Source organism: Sciurus carolinensis, chromosome 17, assembly GCF_902686445.1.
Source record: "Sciurus carolinensis chromosome 17, mSciCar1.2, whole genome shotgun sequence".
Classification (NCBI taxonomy): Eukaryota; Metazoa; Chordata; class Mammalia; order Rodentia; family Sciuridae; genus Sciurus; species Sciurus carolinensis.
The window spans coordinates 3501031-3514936 of NC_062229.1; the positions used below are offsets into that span (position 1 = coordinate 3501031).

Below are 13906 nucleotides of genomic sequence, written 5' to 3' on the forward strand. Positions count from 1 at the left end.
TAGCAGACACTTTTATGGGCTATGCCCCCCTTCAATTTGAAACAATTTGCCCCACAAATGTTTCTTGACCCTTTGCTCCAGGTTTCCTCTTACCTGTTCGGAAGAGCACTGGGGAAAACAAACTCCCTGCCAGTCTCACATCATTGGGAAGCCCTGGGCCGCCATCCTGTACAGGACAAGCAGCCAAAGGGCGCACACCACAATCGCACCCCAGAACCAGACGCTGTTTCCCTGATGACCACCGCCAGCTCCCATTCACAGCGTACCACGGTGTTGCGAAAGTCACCAAGTGCCCTCCACCCTCGCCCCTCTCGTTGAGGGCGCCTCAGGTGTTGGGTTTGGAAGGAGAATGAGGCACCCCTCCCAGGAGGGGAGAAGCCAGAAGTTACTGGAACACCCGGCCGGGCACAGGTCTGAAGGAAAGCCAGCACTGGGAAGTGCAGTGTGCAGGCCCAGCGCAGGAGCACGGGAGCAGAGGAGCCTAGCGGAGCCCGCCTGGCAAAGGGGGCAGCGAGGCAGGGGAGGCCCAGTGAGCCCAGCAGGGGAGGGGACAAGGAGACTGCTCTCTGGGAGGAAGACAAAGAGCTGAATTGGGTCCCGTGGCTTCCAGGGACAGTGGGCTGCCCAGGTGGTGACCCAACAACTCTGAAGCTACAGAATTTCCCCTTCTTAAGGACCTGACATCAGAACCCTGCTGGGATTCCGCAAGGACTAGAAGAGACAGTAGCCCTCCATTACCTGCAGGGAACACACTCCAGACCCACCACTGATGTACGGAACCCCACACATGCTACTCGCTTTCCTACGCACACCTGAGAGTTTAGTTGTAAATTAAGAACAGACACTGGGCTGGGGCTGGGGCTCAGTGGTGCAGCGCTTGCCTAGCATGCGTGAGGCACTGGGCTTGATCCTCAGTGCCACATAAAAATAAGTAAAATAAAGGTATTGTGTCCATCTACAACTAAAAATATTTTTAAAAAGAACAGAGGTTAACAATAATCAGAAGGTAGAACAATCATCACAATATACCATAATTAAAATTATTTAAAACCCATGCATTGTTTATCTCCGGAATTTTCCATTTACCTTGGACAGTGAAACCGTGGAAAGCGACACCTTGGGGTGAGGGGGACGCATGCAAGTGCACACCCTGGGCACACAGTGGGCGCCTGGCGGGTGAGCTCACGTCGCCTTTATTCTCAAGCCTTGGTCCCCTAATAGTCACGATTTTTACAATCTGGCTGAGCCAGATTTTTACAATCTGAGAGCTGCTCTCCTGCCCACCTGCAGTGGCCCATGGTTGACAGGTCACTCTCTGCCTTTCTCAAAAGCCTCCTTTTCTGCTCTGAATTCCTGAGAGGAAGCATTTGCTCCTTTGGAACACATGGGGCCTGAAGGGAGCTGGGCCTTCCTGTGGGAGACGCTGGTCTTCGCAGGTTTGTACAGAGCAGCACTGACGTGCACTGGGTTTCTACCTCTGAATGGCCCCAACCCCTTCTGTGAGAATCGGGACTGTCACCCCCACACAGAAGATCTCATGTGGATCAGAGGTGAGCGGCCTGACGCACAGCAGCATGTTATTTTACCTAAGAGCTCTGTACCCAGACAGCTGCATGTACAATTATATCAGAGTCTCTACTGGGAATCCATCAAGGAATTCTGCTGTCCAGGAAGTTTATCACAGCCTCCCAACTGGCTTAGAGTTTGACTTGCATTAAAAATGACCCTTGGGTCTGGAATTCCAATGAGCTAGGGAGGCTGAGGCAGGAGGATCACGAGTTCAAAGCCAGCCTCGGCAACATAGTAAAGCCCTAAGAAACTCAGTGAGACCCTGTCTCTAAATAAAATAATTTTTTAAAAAGGGTTAGGGATGTGGCTTAGTAGTTAAGCACCTCTGAGTTCAATTCCTGGTACCAAAAAGAAAAAGAAAAAAGACTCTCCGACCACTGTGACCATGGTGGAAGCTGAATGGAAGTTCACTCCTCTGTGTTTATCCTAAAGAATTAAAGTTAGCACACTACAGTGATGCCCGCGTGCCCAACAGCCAGACAAGGAGCCAGCCTAGGTATCCTCAATGGAAGAATGAACACAGAAAACATGGTGTATATACACGGGGGAGACTGACTCAGCTGGAGTTTGACTCAGTCGAGAAGAAGAATGAGATCATGTTGTTTGTAGGAAATGGATGGAACTTGAGAATATTACGTTAAGCAAAATAAGCCAAACTCAGAAAGTCAAGGGTCAGATGTTTTCTCTCATATGTGGAAGTTGGAGAGAAAAAAGGAAAAGAAGCCGGAGGGGCTCATGAAAACCTAAGGGAGATCAGTAGAGCTGAGGGAAAGGACGGGGGAGGGAGGAGGAGGGAAGGGGGAAAATTGGGGAGTGATATTGGCCAAATCATACTGCTATACCAAGCACATGTACAGATACGCAACAATGAATTTCACCATTGTGTATAATTTGTGTTCCAACACAAAATGGAAAACAAGGAGTTGGGAGAGGGTGTAGCTCAGCAGTAGAGTGCATCAGCAAGCGCAAGGTCCTGGGGTCAGTCCCCAGCACTGCAAAACAGCACAAAAAGACTATCCAGTAAGAATCCCGTTCTTAATCTAACCAGAAATTTGGGGTGGTAGAAACTTCAGAAAGTGGGGCCCTCCCTGCTACGGCAGTGCATTGAGCCCTCGGTCAACAGCATCCCTAAGACTGCAAGGTAGGGACTTCAGTGGGCGGCATCTCCCACCCCATCAGAGCCACTGCAGTGACCTCAAACCAGCGCCTCCTGGTTGATTTGTCCACCTTCCAGCACCCGACACTGACAATACTTGCTCTTTTCCTTTGACACTCAGCTGTGAGTCCTGAGCAACCCTGAGCTGAGTGTGAGAGAGGGCTGGAGATCCTTAGCATGTGGGAGGGTCCTCCAACTACTCAGAGAGTACTGGGAGGGCCAGAAGGAAGAGGAGCCAGCTAGCCGGGCCTTGTCCCGAGGAGCAGATCACACTCTGGGAAACTTCTAAGCTGGGGAGCAGAACTGGGAAGGCAGAAAGGGTTAAAACATTTGCCTCCAGAGTGAGTAGGCTTCAGGAAGCTCTGTTCATTCTCTGGAGCTGCTTCCTCCCAGGGCACAGCTGGGGGCACAGGGCTGACTTCTGGGGGTGGCCCAGCAGTCTAGGGCACTGTCAAATCTCTTCCAAACCACTGGAGCCACAGCAAAACTAAGGCTTGGAGCACAACTTGCCCTTGCTCTTCCTCAGAGCAAACAGGAGAATTCCGGCGGTCGGCTGATGGACTTGCACTAGATTTGCTCCAAATCAGCTTTTTTAAGAGTGGAATCACTGAAAACTTCCAAAGCCAAACAAGAGACAAATCAAACCACTGTGATTGGCTTAGCCATAGAATTGGGCATTTAATATTCTCTACTGTGTACTCAGCTCCTAGCAATGAGACAGGCAGTGTTTCTATAAGACTCCACCCCCACAACCCCCTGTGAGACCCCCTGAACTTTCTGGAAGAGAACTTGACTTGCAATTTTGGCTAGGCAAAAAAAAAGGAAGTCAATTAACAGTAGAGGTCTTTGATTAAAATTTCTTTGGGAATCTGGTCAAAGAATCTACATATTGAAAGGGCTGGAATGTTAATTTAGACAGAATCAAAAAAGTGGAGATTTGAAGGCTATTGAATTTTTCAGTTTTGTTAAAACTGAAAGTCACCCTCAAGTTGGTGTGGGCCCCACAGGTGTGGGGAGCACCCTAGGTCACAGGTTAAATGTGAAGCCCTGCGTAATGTGGTCTGTGGGAAGGGTGGCAGGGAGAGCTGTCACCTGCTTCTAGGAGCTTGTGAACGTGCAAAAGAGGAAACAAGATGCATACATGACTACTGTGTGTCACAGCAGCATAGTGACACTAAAGCCAAGAGCTGGGGGGACTCTTCTGTAGTCCCTGTCACTTCTGATTAGTCCAGTGGTCTCCAACTGGGGGGTAATTGTGTCTCCACCCAGGAGACATGTGGCAGTGTCTGGGACCTGCTGGGGGTCATGGCTTGGAGAGGGGATGTGCTACAGGCAGGGGAGGCAGGTGCTGCTCGACACCTCACAGTACCACAAGAGTCCCCTCCATCAGGGATCATCTGGTCCCTGAGGGCCACCTGCAATGGTGGGTACCCAGTGCTGGTCCTATAGCTTCCCTCTCAACTCACCAAGAAAGACCCCAGTTTCCAAGGTGACAGCACATTGGAGAAAAGTCTTTTTTTTTTTTTTTTAATATTTTTTAGATGTTGATGGATCTTTATTTTATTCGTTTATTTTTATGCAATGCTGAGAATTGAACCTGGTGCCTCACGCATGCTAGGCAAGTGCTCTACCACTGAGCCACAACACCAGCCCCGGAAAAAAGTCTTAAGAGCAAGATTTTCAATGTAGAGATGACACTGCAGACGGGAGACAGGAAAGCACTAGACCTGGTTAAGGTCCAGCATCTACTCAGAAGGAAAGGGAGCCAGGGCTGGACCAAGACCAGCCCAGCATGCTGAGCTGTCCGAGGTGGTCACAGCAAAGGGGCCAGGACAAAAGTCTGGCTGATGAAAGTAGAGAGAAAGTGGCCATCTGTTCCTCCCAGGCAAGAGATAAGGGCAGAATCATCAGAGGCAGGAGCCCCAGGCCTGTAAAAGGAGCCACAGGAGACAGAAGAAATGGAAGTGGCCATGGTGCATGCTTACTGGTGGTGACGGAGGCTTCTAGAACAGGAGAGGAGGGCTGGGCCAGCAGCAGAAGGCAAGGACTCCAGAGACCACTCCACTAGAACTCAAGGAAAGCCGGGCTTGGGCAGGATGCCACCAGGGGGAAGTTGAGGCCCACCCGGAAGTCTCGGTGGGGAGGGGCCACGTGGTCCTTGCCGTGCAGCCCCCTGCAGCTGCTTAATTAAAGACCTGCCAGTTGACAAGGCTGCTCTTTTGCACGCCGAGCCTGCTCTGTTAGCACAGCCATCAGTTAAACACAACCTGCTGTGAACTAAACCACGAGTCCTAATGGGCTTCCAGAAAGACTTTCTTCCGTGTGTCTGTCTGTGGGTTTGTACTGTGAGCACACCACGATTTACACGGTCACACAGTCCTGAAATACATCAGGCCGGTGCCTCAGCTGTGGATCTGAACGTCAGTCGCCACTGCTCCCCTGTCAGCTCTCCACGTGATGATAGAGTAATGTGCTTACAGCCTCAGTTAATTATAAGCTCCTCAGAGGCTGATATTTTGGGTGAACAAATTTTGGCTGAATAAATGGAGACCCCAGAAAGGTCTTCACAGAAATGTCCCAACTAAGGTGAATTATTTTAGCAAAGGAACAATTCTATTTAAAATTGGAAACACATCCCTTACTCTGCTGTCTGTGGGTCTGGAATTCCAAATGCACTCTTTCTCAGGGTTGTCTGTCTGTCTGTCTGTGCTGAGTCCAGAAGAGGTGGGAAAAGTCCTGCGGGTTTTCCTTGGCTCCCACTGGCCCTGGGTAGGGCAGGCACACATTTTTGTGGACTGGTCATTTTTCAGGAAACAAGGCCTTGCCCCACAGGTCACCTTCTGAACAGAAACATATTCTTGGAAACACAGCAGTGTTTCTCAATGATAATCAGTTTTCATTTTTAAAATAAGCATAATTAGGGCTGCTGCAACTTTAGGAATGGACTTCCGTATCACTGCTATGATTTTGACAGTTTTCCAGGGAGACAAGTGCTCAAGATCCAAACCTTCTGCCTTTTTATTAAAAAAAAAAAAAAAAAAAAAAAAAAATTTTTTTTTTTTTTACTTGTAGAAGAACACGATACCTTTATTATTTATTTATTTATTTTTATGCGGTGCTGAGGATCCAACCCAGAGCCTCGCATGTGCTAGGCAAGCAACCTACCACTGAGCCCAGCCCAACCCCTGCCTTTTTTTGAGGACAGGATCCGTTTTCAAGTGGTGCCTGCCCAAGCCCCATCTTTCTGGTCTCTGTCAGACTCCACTGTTCTGGAGTGGTCCTTAAGGTTACGCCCTCACTTGCCCTCCTAGCCACTGCAGGTTCTCATCCACCTGACAGTCCCTCAGAAGCTCCTCTGTTCAGCCCGATTCACAGCAGCCAGACGGGGGAAACGGAGCAGTGTCCTTAGGTGGGTGAACAGACACCCCGAGGTCCAGCCATGCACCGAGATGTCATTTAGCCTTAAACAGTCAGGAAACTCTGCGGCCTGCCGCCACATGGATGAACCTTGAGGACACCGTGCTCAGGGGAGTAAGCCAGACATACGGGACATGCCCGCGCAGGAGGTCCTAGATTCTCAGATCCTCAGAGGCCAGCAGCAGCAGTGGGAGCAGAGCTGGGAGATGGGGCTAGTGTGGAGCGGCAGGACGTCACTTCGGAGAAGAGATAGCGCTGGAGATGGAGGGCAGGACGGCTGCGCAGCATGAATGTACTCACTGCCCCAACTGCCCACTCGACATGGTTATGACAGTCACTTTGATGTTACATAGATTTGGCCATAATTAAAAATGCAACACAAAACAACGTTCCTCCTGACTCCTCCATGGCTTCCTGTCCTTTGAGTCTCGATGGTTCTGTCCCGGCCTTCTGTCCCCACTCTCCACCCTCTTGTGTGACCTCACCACTCCAGGACCAAAATGACCATTCCATGCTGACATCTCCTGACGCTTGACCCCCAGCCTTGCTGCCCCTCAGCTACAGGCACCCACATCCCACTCCCCCTGCAGAAGCGGCCCACTGCCTGCCCTGCTAGCATCTCAGACGTGCCAAGCACACGACTGGACTCATCACCCTCCCCACCCCAAACCAGCCTCCTGTTCTCCCACTCCCACCAACCCCTAAAGCAGGCACCTGGGCACAAGCATTGGTTCCTCCATGCCCCTGGCCCCACACTGAGTCCCAGGTTTTGGGAAGGCTCAGGGTCCTCAGCTCTGGCTTCCTCCCCTCTGGCTGCTGCTTCAGGGAAGGCTCATTACCCTCCCGGGCTGCGGCCACAGCATCCCTCTGCGTTGGTTCCTCTGGAGGCCTGCCACCACCAGCCTCCAAACCTCTACTACAGGCCTGTCTGACCCCACAGCCGCATGACCATGGGCCTCTGAGCCCAGCAAAACAAGAGGCAAATCCCCCTGGCTAGAGGAAGGGCAGGTTGTAAGTCTTTCAGGCGCTGTGGGCCACTCTGTTTTCAACCCTATCATTGCTGCATAAACACGGACAGAAAGACAGGCTACCTAAGCGGATGGGCGTGGCAGGGTGCCAATAAAACTTTACTCCTGAAAACAGGCCCCGGGCTGGATCTGGCCCCAGAGGTAGCTTGGACCAAGCCCTGCTTAGACTTCAGTCCTGTCGCTCTGCCCCCGGGGCCCTCTCCAGCCTAACCTGCCCTGGGTTCTGTACTTGCACCAGGAACTACTGGCAGGGTCCCAACATGGCCACATCCCACTCTCCCCACTCAGGCCAGAAACCCCTGCGGAGATCTAGCTGAAGCCATGGCCTCCTTCGCAGCCCTCCTGGCCCTCCAGGCTGACTCCCTCCTGAGAGCACCTGCCGCACCTGCAGATCTCCAGCAGGCAGCTGCCACCTCCACCTGACACCTACACACAGGGCAAGGTCCACCAGTCTCAGCCAGACCCAGAGGAGCACCCAGTCCTTCCTCGTGGCCAGCCAGGCCTGAGAGGCCTGCCGCTGCTCCCCTTCACCCTCTGCGCACTGGCACCAGCCCCCTTTCTCTGCCTGACCAGGGCCCAGCAGGGTCCCCGCCCGCCATGGGAACTTTGTACCTGAGACCCTGCCCAGAAGGCGCTTCCCACTGGACTCCACAGGGCCAGCGCCTCAAGGGCTTTGCTAACAGCAGGCCAGTCAGCAGCACAGGCCCAGTTGCGCTGCCTCAAGTTTGGGTTCAGTTCCTATTTGCAAAGTTTCTTATTATGAATCACCCCCGTCCTTAAACACACACGCTCAAAATGACTGCAGAGATCTCGGCAGGAACAGGCTTATTACCGCCTATAGCACATCTGGGCTCCATTCATAATAAAGGCATCTAATCACTCTACGGGCCATTACATGTACGTTCTACATATTTTAATGGCTTTATGACTTTTTTCCATTTTATAACATGAACTATGGCAGGTGTAAAGTGATTCACAGCATCCGAAATCCACTTGCTTTGTGAATCACCTACAGGTAGTGGCAAGTCAACTGGATTTCTTGGGAAGTCATAGAATTCACACAGCCATTGAAAACAGAAAGAACTGCCAGGACACAAGGCAGTTTTAAAACCTGCAAGACCCATGCATCATCAGACAGGAATGCAATTTCAAGGAGAAGAGTCGAGGTGCAGCGCTGCAGCTGGCTGCTCCCAAGGGCCTGGCTCAAGTCCTAGCACGAAGACCAGGCCAGTCTTTGTCTCCAGATGTCGACCGTGCTGGCATTTAAGAGCAGTGATAACAGAAGGGAAACCAGTTTTGAAACATTCTCATCTATAAGTTCGGCCTGTAGAGGTGCCCTGTTGCTCAGGGACCGGCTTCAGACGGGCCTCACACAATGACCATGATGTGGAAGTCACATTACTTTGTTGTTGTTGTTGTGGCTTCTGCACAGCACTTACACCTGCAGAGGGATATGTGTGCACCACTGAATTTCTAAATCAACTTCAGGCATTTCCTACCTTAAAACAGACCTTGCAAGGTCCAGCCGTTCAATCCAGCAGGACGTCCTTCCTGAATGCATCCTTAGCATCCGGCAGCAGTGAGGCAATCCAAAGAGCAGACCGACAATCCCAAGCCACTTATTACTTAGTCATTATAACCACAGGCTTCGCTGAGCACCCCTTAGGCACCAAGCCTTGTGCTAAGCAGTTAACAAAAATTTCTAATAGAGCCACTTAAGCTATTATTATTGATTTCACAGATGCCATGCCTTTTTCCAGAGCCACGCAGCGTAACCCTTTCTGCTGCATTCCAAAGCTTTCCCTCCGCGTGAGGTGGGAGCCTTCGAGCTGGGGAACTAGTTTTTCCTTCACTCTCTCTGCCCCGTCCATCGGCTCTGAGCTCTGCCGCTTTCAGCAGTGGCTTACACGGTGGCTGAGGAGCCACCCTCCACTCCACGGGGGCTCTCCTTGCAGGCATGCGGGAAACCACTCCTTTATTCATTTACCAAGGTTTACTGGGTGCCCACCCAGTGCCAGAGCTGTTCTCAGCCCCAGGAATGTGATGCAACTCAAACTAACAGAAACTGCGGCCCTCACCAGGCTGACAGTCTCACAATGGGTGGCGATGATCAAATAAGCAGGTAAGCTACATGGTGACAAACGCCAAGGCGACGAGGAAAGCGGGGATGGAAGCTAAGTGTCATTTCTGAGGGAGTGGTCAATGACATCTGGGCAAGGGCTTGAAGGCAGCGAGCCCTCCCAATGCCTGGGCGAAGACTTGGCGGGCGCTGGGTTCCTGGGAGGCCAGCGGTGCAAGGGAGGTCAGAGGTGAGGTCGCAGAGGCATTGGACTGGAGAATGAGGGTGAGAGGTGACTTTGGTTTTTGCTCCTTGTTGAGGTGAGAGCCACTGATTGGACAGGTTTGAGCTGAGGAATAGAAAATAGGAATGAATATGACCCCTCAGACTCACAGGCTCCATCCAGCTTCTGGGCTGAGGACTGCCATAGGCCACCATGGGCATCACCTGGGCAGGACCCTGGTGACTTGGACCCGAACTGCCAGTGGAAACGGTGAGACATGGGAGAGTGGACAGGATGCAATAGCCCAGGAGAAAGGAGTCAAGGTTGACTTCAAGCTTTTGATGAGCAACTGAGAGAAGTCAGTTATTTACTAAGGTGGGGGGCCAGTTTGGGGGAAGCGTGGTGAGGTCGGCTTGGCTACCAAGCAGAACCCACCTGGACCGCCCAGCTGGCGGCCAGACAGACATTTTGAGCAGGGGGAGTTTAGCATCCTAAGTCACTTGGGGTTTCCTGCGCAGGAATTCAGTCCAGAGCCTCTGTGGGTTCTCCCGCCCTTCTCCCCCTACTCCTTTGCCTACTCCTCAGCCCACACCTCCTCATTCTGGTCTTCCTCTCCTGAAATTCTCCTCCTTTTTTTTTTTTTTTTTTTTCTGTAAGAATTCTTTGCTGATCTTGGGGTTTTCAAAAAGCATGTAGTGGTTTTCAGATTTCTCTAATTCCTAACATACATGCTGTCCACCCGTCCATTCTTCAGTCCATTCATGAATTAAGTACATCTGCTATGCCAGGTTATGCCAAGCTATGCCAGCGTATGCCTAAGAGAACATGGCTTGCAGGGAGTTAATTCCCATTGAATTCTGGAAAGGGTGTCAAAGTGACTTTCTAAACAAGTCCAAAACCCCTTATAGCAATCTGACCTGAAACTGGGAGATTTTAAAATAAACTTGATACAGACTCATTTGATGACAAAAACCTGACCTGAACTGATATGAGGTCACTTATGGTCCTTCTCGCCTCCATTTCATGCAAATATTCATATTTTAGAGCAGAAACTTGGATGTGTCTACATGGGATGCACCAGACCCTGAGATTTAGACAATCGGGGAATTGTATTGCCTACTCCTCTGGTTGCTGAGGGTCCCAAGAAACGAGATGGTCTCTCTGGGAACTTCCCTTTGCTTTTTAGAAAGTTTCATAATTTACAAATTAGTAGGTGTGCATGGGGGGTACATTAAAGAGGCTGTCACCCTCCAGTTAAAAGAAACACATAAGATGTGGTTCCTCCAGTTCCAGAATTTTACAAGCAAAAGAATCACTACTCATATAAAAATCTCACACATATACTCAGAGTTTTGACTCTATAATATTAATTAAAATTAATTAAAGTTAAATTAATTAAATATTACTATTAATAACTGTAATATGAAACACAAAATTAGATCTAAGGAATGAGACCTAGAGTCACCATTCCCCGGCATGTGTATTTCTGGTGCACAGAACCATCCTATTAGCACTTGGGTGATAAACACTGTCAAGAGATGAAAAACACCACTACAAGTACATCTAAAGGTAATACCTGCCCTTCCCCCAGAAAGCAAGCATCAGCTGAATGCAAAGCACTCATTCTGTTACTGGAGGTAATTAATAACTCTGTCCCTCTCCTCTCAGACTCAGTAGTTTATAAAGGCACATCTCAAGGGTAAAATAATTCAGTACTGCTTTTGCTACAGGGACAAACTATTTCTGAATTTGTTCCCAGCCCAAATCGGTGGAGCTATACAGGATCAAGTAACCGCATAGCTTTCCCATCATTAAACCCCCACCAAAGTGTGGCCAAGCTGTGGATGAAGGAGCCCTGGTGATGGAGGAAATTAAATTCCTTTCCTAGGGACTCTCACCACAACTCTCACTTCTTGGTGAACAAATAGGTGAGCAGCCATTTCCAGGGTTATTTTCACTTCAGGTCAATGCAAGTCTTTGAGAGAAAGAATAAGTACCACACCCAGAAGGACAGGGTAAGGATCTTCATATAAGAAGAAAAGAAGAATATATTGTCTGTCTCTTTCTCTGTCTCCATATATATGTGTGTGTGTGTGTGTGTGTGTGTGTGTGTGTGTGCGCGTGCGCGCGTGCGTGGTTTCAGAGCATGAAACAAAAAGATAAGAACATCTTGACAGTACACAGAGGCAAAAATTTAAGAAGTTCCTATTGAGGTTTTGTGTCATTATTATTGGTCTGAAAATGTGTTCAATTCACCTTCACTTTAAAAATTTGACACATAATCCTTGTACATATTTTGAGGAACGTGTAGTAACAGCAGCATCACTCTGCTGGGGAAGTCCCCTGAAACTGGTCATGAACCTCCAGCAAAACCTTGATTAACTTTGGGTCTTCAGAGAAAAGCCAACCGGGACGGGGGAGAACCTCTCTAAATCCTGCACTGACAGTTTACAGCACAAAGCAAGGAGATAATGGGGAAGGGTACTAAAAACACCCCAAGTAGGAAGAAGTCCCCTTCCAAGTAGGAAGGGGATCAGCAGAAGCCCTGGGCTACCGCTCTGGACCGACCCAACTCTGCCAGGTCCCTCCTCCACTCCTGCAGAGTGAGGTTAAAATAAGCAAGCGAACCGCTCTGGCCGCCGCCGCCCGAGTGGCGGGACAGTTGGGGCCCGGGCCTCAACGAGCCGCCAGGATCGCGGAACCCAACTCCAGCCGCGCGCGGCGGCTTCTCCAGGCAGCGACTCGAGAGGAACGGGCGCGGCGCGGGCTGCGAGCGCGGCCAGGGTGCGGTCTCACCCGCCGCCGCTCGCTCCGCGCTGCGCGGCCGGGAAGGCGCGCAGAGGTCCCGGGGCTCCTGCACCAACTAGTAGGACTCAAAAACAAAAACAAAAACAAAAACACAAAACAAAACAAAACACCACCGCTTCGGGGAACCCGGACCTCCTCGCGTCCAGACAGGTCCACGTAGGGGAGCCGCGGGCGTGCGGAGAGACTTCCTGGGGGGCGTGGGCAGGACCGGGGGCCGGGACCCCCGACGCAGGACTGGGGTCCACCGCGGGCAGGCAGGAGGGGTCTGCCAGCACCAGCACGCCGACTGCAGGGGCGAAGTGCGGGAAGGGGGCTCCCGGGCTGCCCTCAATTCAGAGTGTCTCGAGGGTCAAAGGGAAAGGGGGTCCCGGGACAGCTCAACTCCAGGAACCGAGGCATAAAGGAAAGCGGCGCCTTGCAGGACGCCCAATTCGGGGAGTGTGAGACTGAAACTGAGAGGGGCCCCCAGGGCGCCCCGACTTCAGAACTTTTGGGAGTAAACGGCAGAGGACGCCCATTCGCCCCCACTTCGGGGGCCTGGGGTGAAAGTGTGCGGGCTAAGTTTGAGGGCGGCCCCGCTCCCGGCTCGGGGTGCGGGCAGCGGAGTGACGGGTCCTCGGCCCCTAATTCAGGGAGCCCAAAGCTGGCGGGAGGGTCCCCGGGCGGCCGCATCCCGGGAAGTTTTGTAAAAAGTAAGGCGACGGGTCCCACTTCGCCGACACTCTTAAAACGAGGGAGGGGGCGTCGCTAGGGACCCCCAAACTCGGCGGCGCGTGGGGACTGGGGCGCGGAGGCGGGCCCCGGGCGTGCAGTCCCGGGCGCTTGGGGTGCTCGGCGGGGTGCTCTCCCCGACCCTCAGTCCCCCGGGCGGGTCCCCACCGCCACCCGCACTTCCCGGACGGTCGCATCGGTCACCTGGAGTTCGGGCCGGGAGTTCGGGCAGCGGCTCCCGCGGCGGCGGCGGCGGCTGCTGCGTGTTGGTCCCCGTTGGTAAGTAACAGTCTCCACGGCTACAGTCTCTATGGCGGCGGCGGTGGCGGCGGCGGCCGCTCCTCCTCCGGCTCCCGCCGCCCGCCCGCCCGGCTGCCTCGCGCCGCCAGCCAGCCGGCCGCGACGGGGCGGGGCGTTGTTACCGGCAACGGTTACCAGGCTCCATGCCCCACCCCCTCAACGGCCCGCCCATGCCCGCCTCCAACGGGCAAGGGGCGGAGCGCGAGGCCCTGCAGAGGCCTATTGGATGCATGAGATGCCTATCACAGGGGGCGTTCCCCAGCGAGGAAGAGGGCGAGGCCGGGCCAATAACCGCGAAGAAGGGCGGGGCCTGGCTGGAGGCGCGCGCGGCTCCGAGTGTTGGCTAAGGGGAGGCGCGCGCGGCCGGGTTGGTAGCGGGTCCTGGGGGAAAGTCGGTGTTTTCCCGCACACGGAACTTTGGTTTATCCCACAGGCGGAATGCCCCACATGGCGGCACAGTCTGGCCAGGGTCAGCAAACTCTGGCCAGCTGTTTTTTATGGCTCATAAGTTGTGAATTTTAAGAAATGTTTTTAACATGGTTTAAAAACAAATCAAAAGAATCTTTTGTGGCGTGTGAAAACTTTAGGAAAGCTTTATTTTTATTTGAATCCAGAATTTTCAACTAGTTTAAATG

At 52.2% G+C, this 13906-nt stretch overlaps 1 protein-coding gene across 4 annotated transcripts in view; it reads right to left on the bottom strand.

Annotated features, from left to right (window-relative positions):
* Positions 1 to 13365, bottom strand: part of Rfx2 (regulatory factor X2) — an 81559-nt gene extending 68194 nt beyond the window's left edge. For 2 of the 4 annotated variants that reach the window (XM_047532290.1, XM_047532286.1), the window contains exons 1-2: positions 13176 to 13365; positions 8670 to 9578 (exon numbers count right to left, since the gene is read on the bottom strand). The gene's annotated coding sequence lies outside the window, so the exon portion shown is untranslated. The remainder of the gene's footprint in view (positions 1 to 8669; positions 9579 to 13175) is intronic. The other 2 variants (XM_047532291.1, XM_047532287.1) reach the window with 1 other exon arrangement.
* Positions 13366 to 13906: the final 541 nt, after the last annotated feature.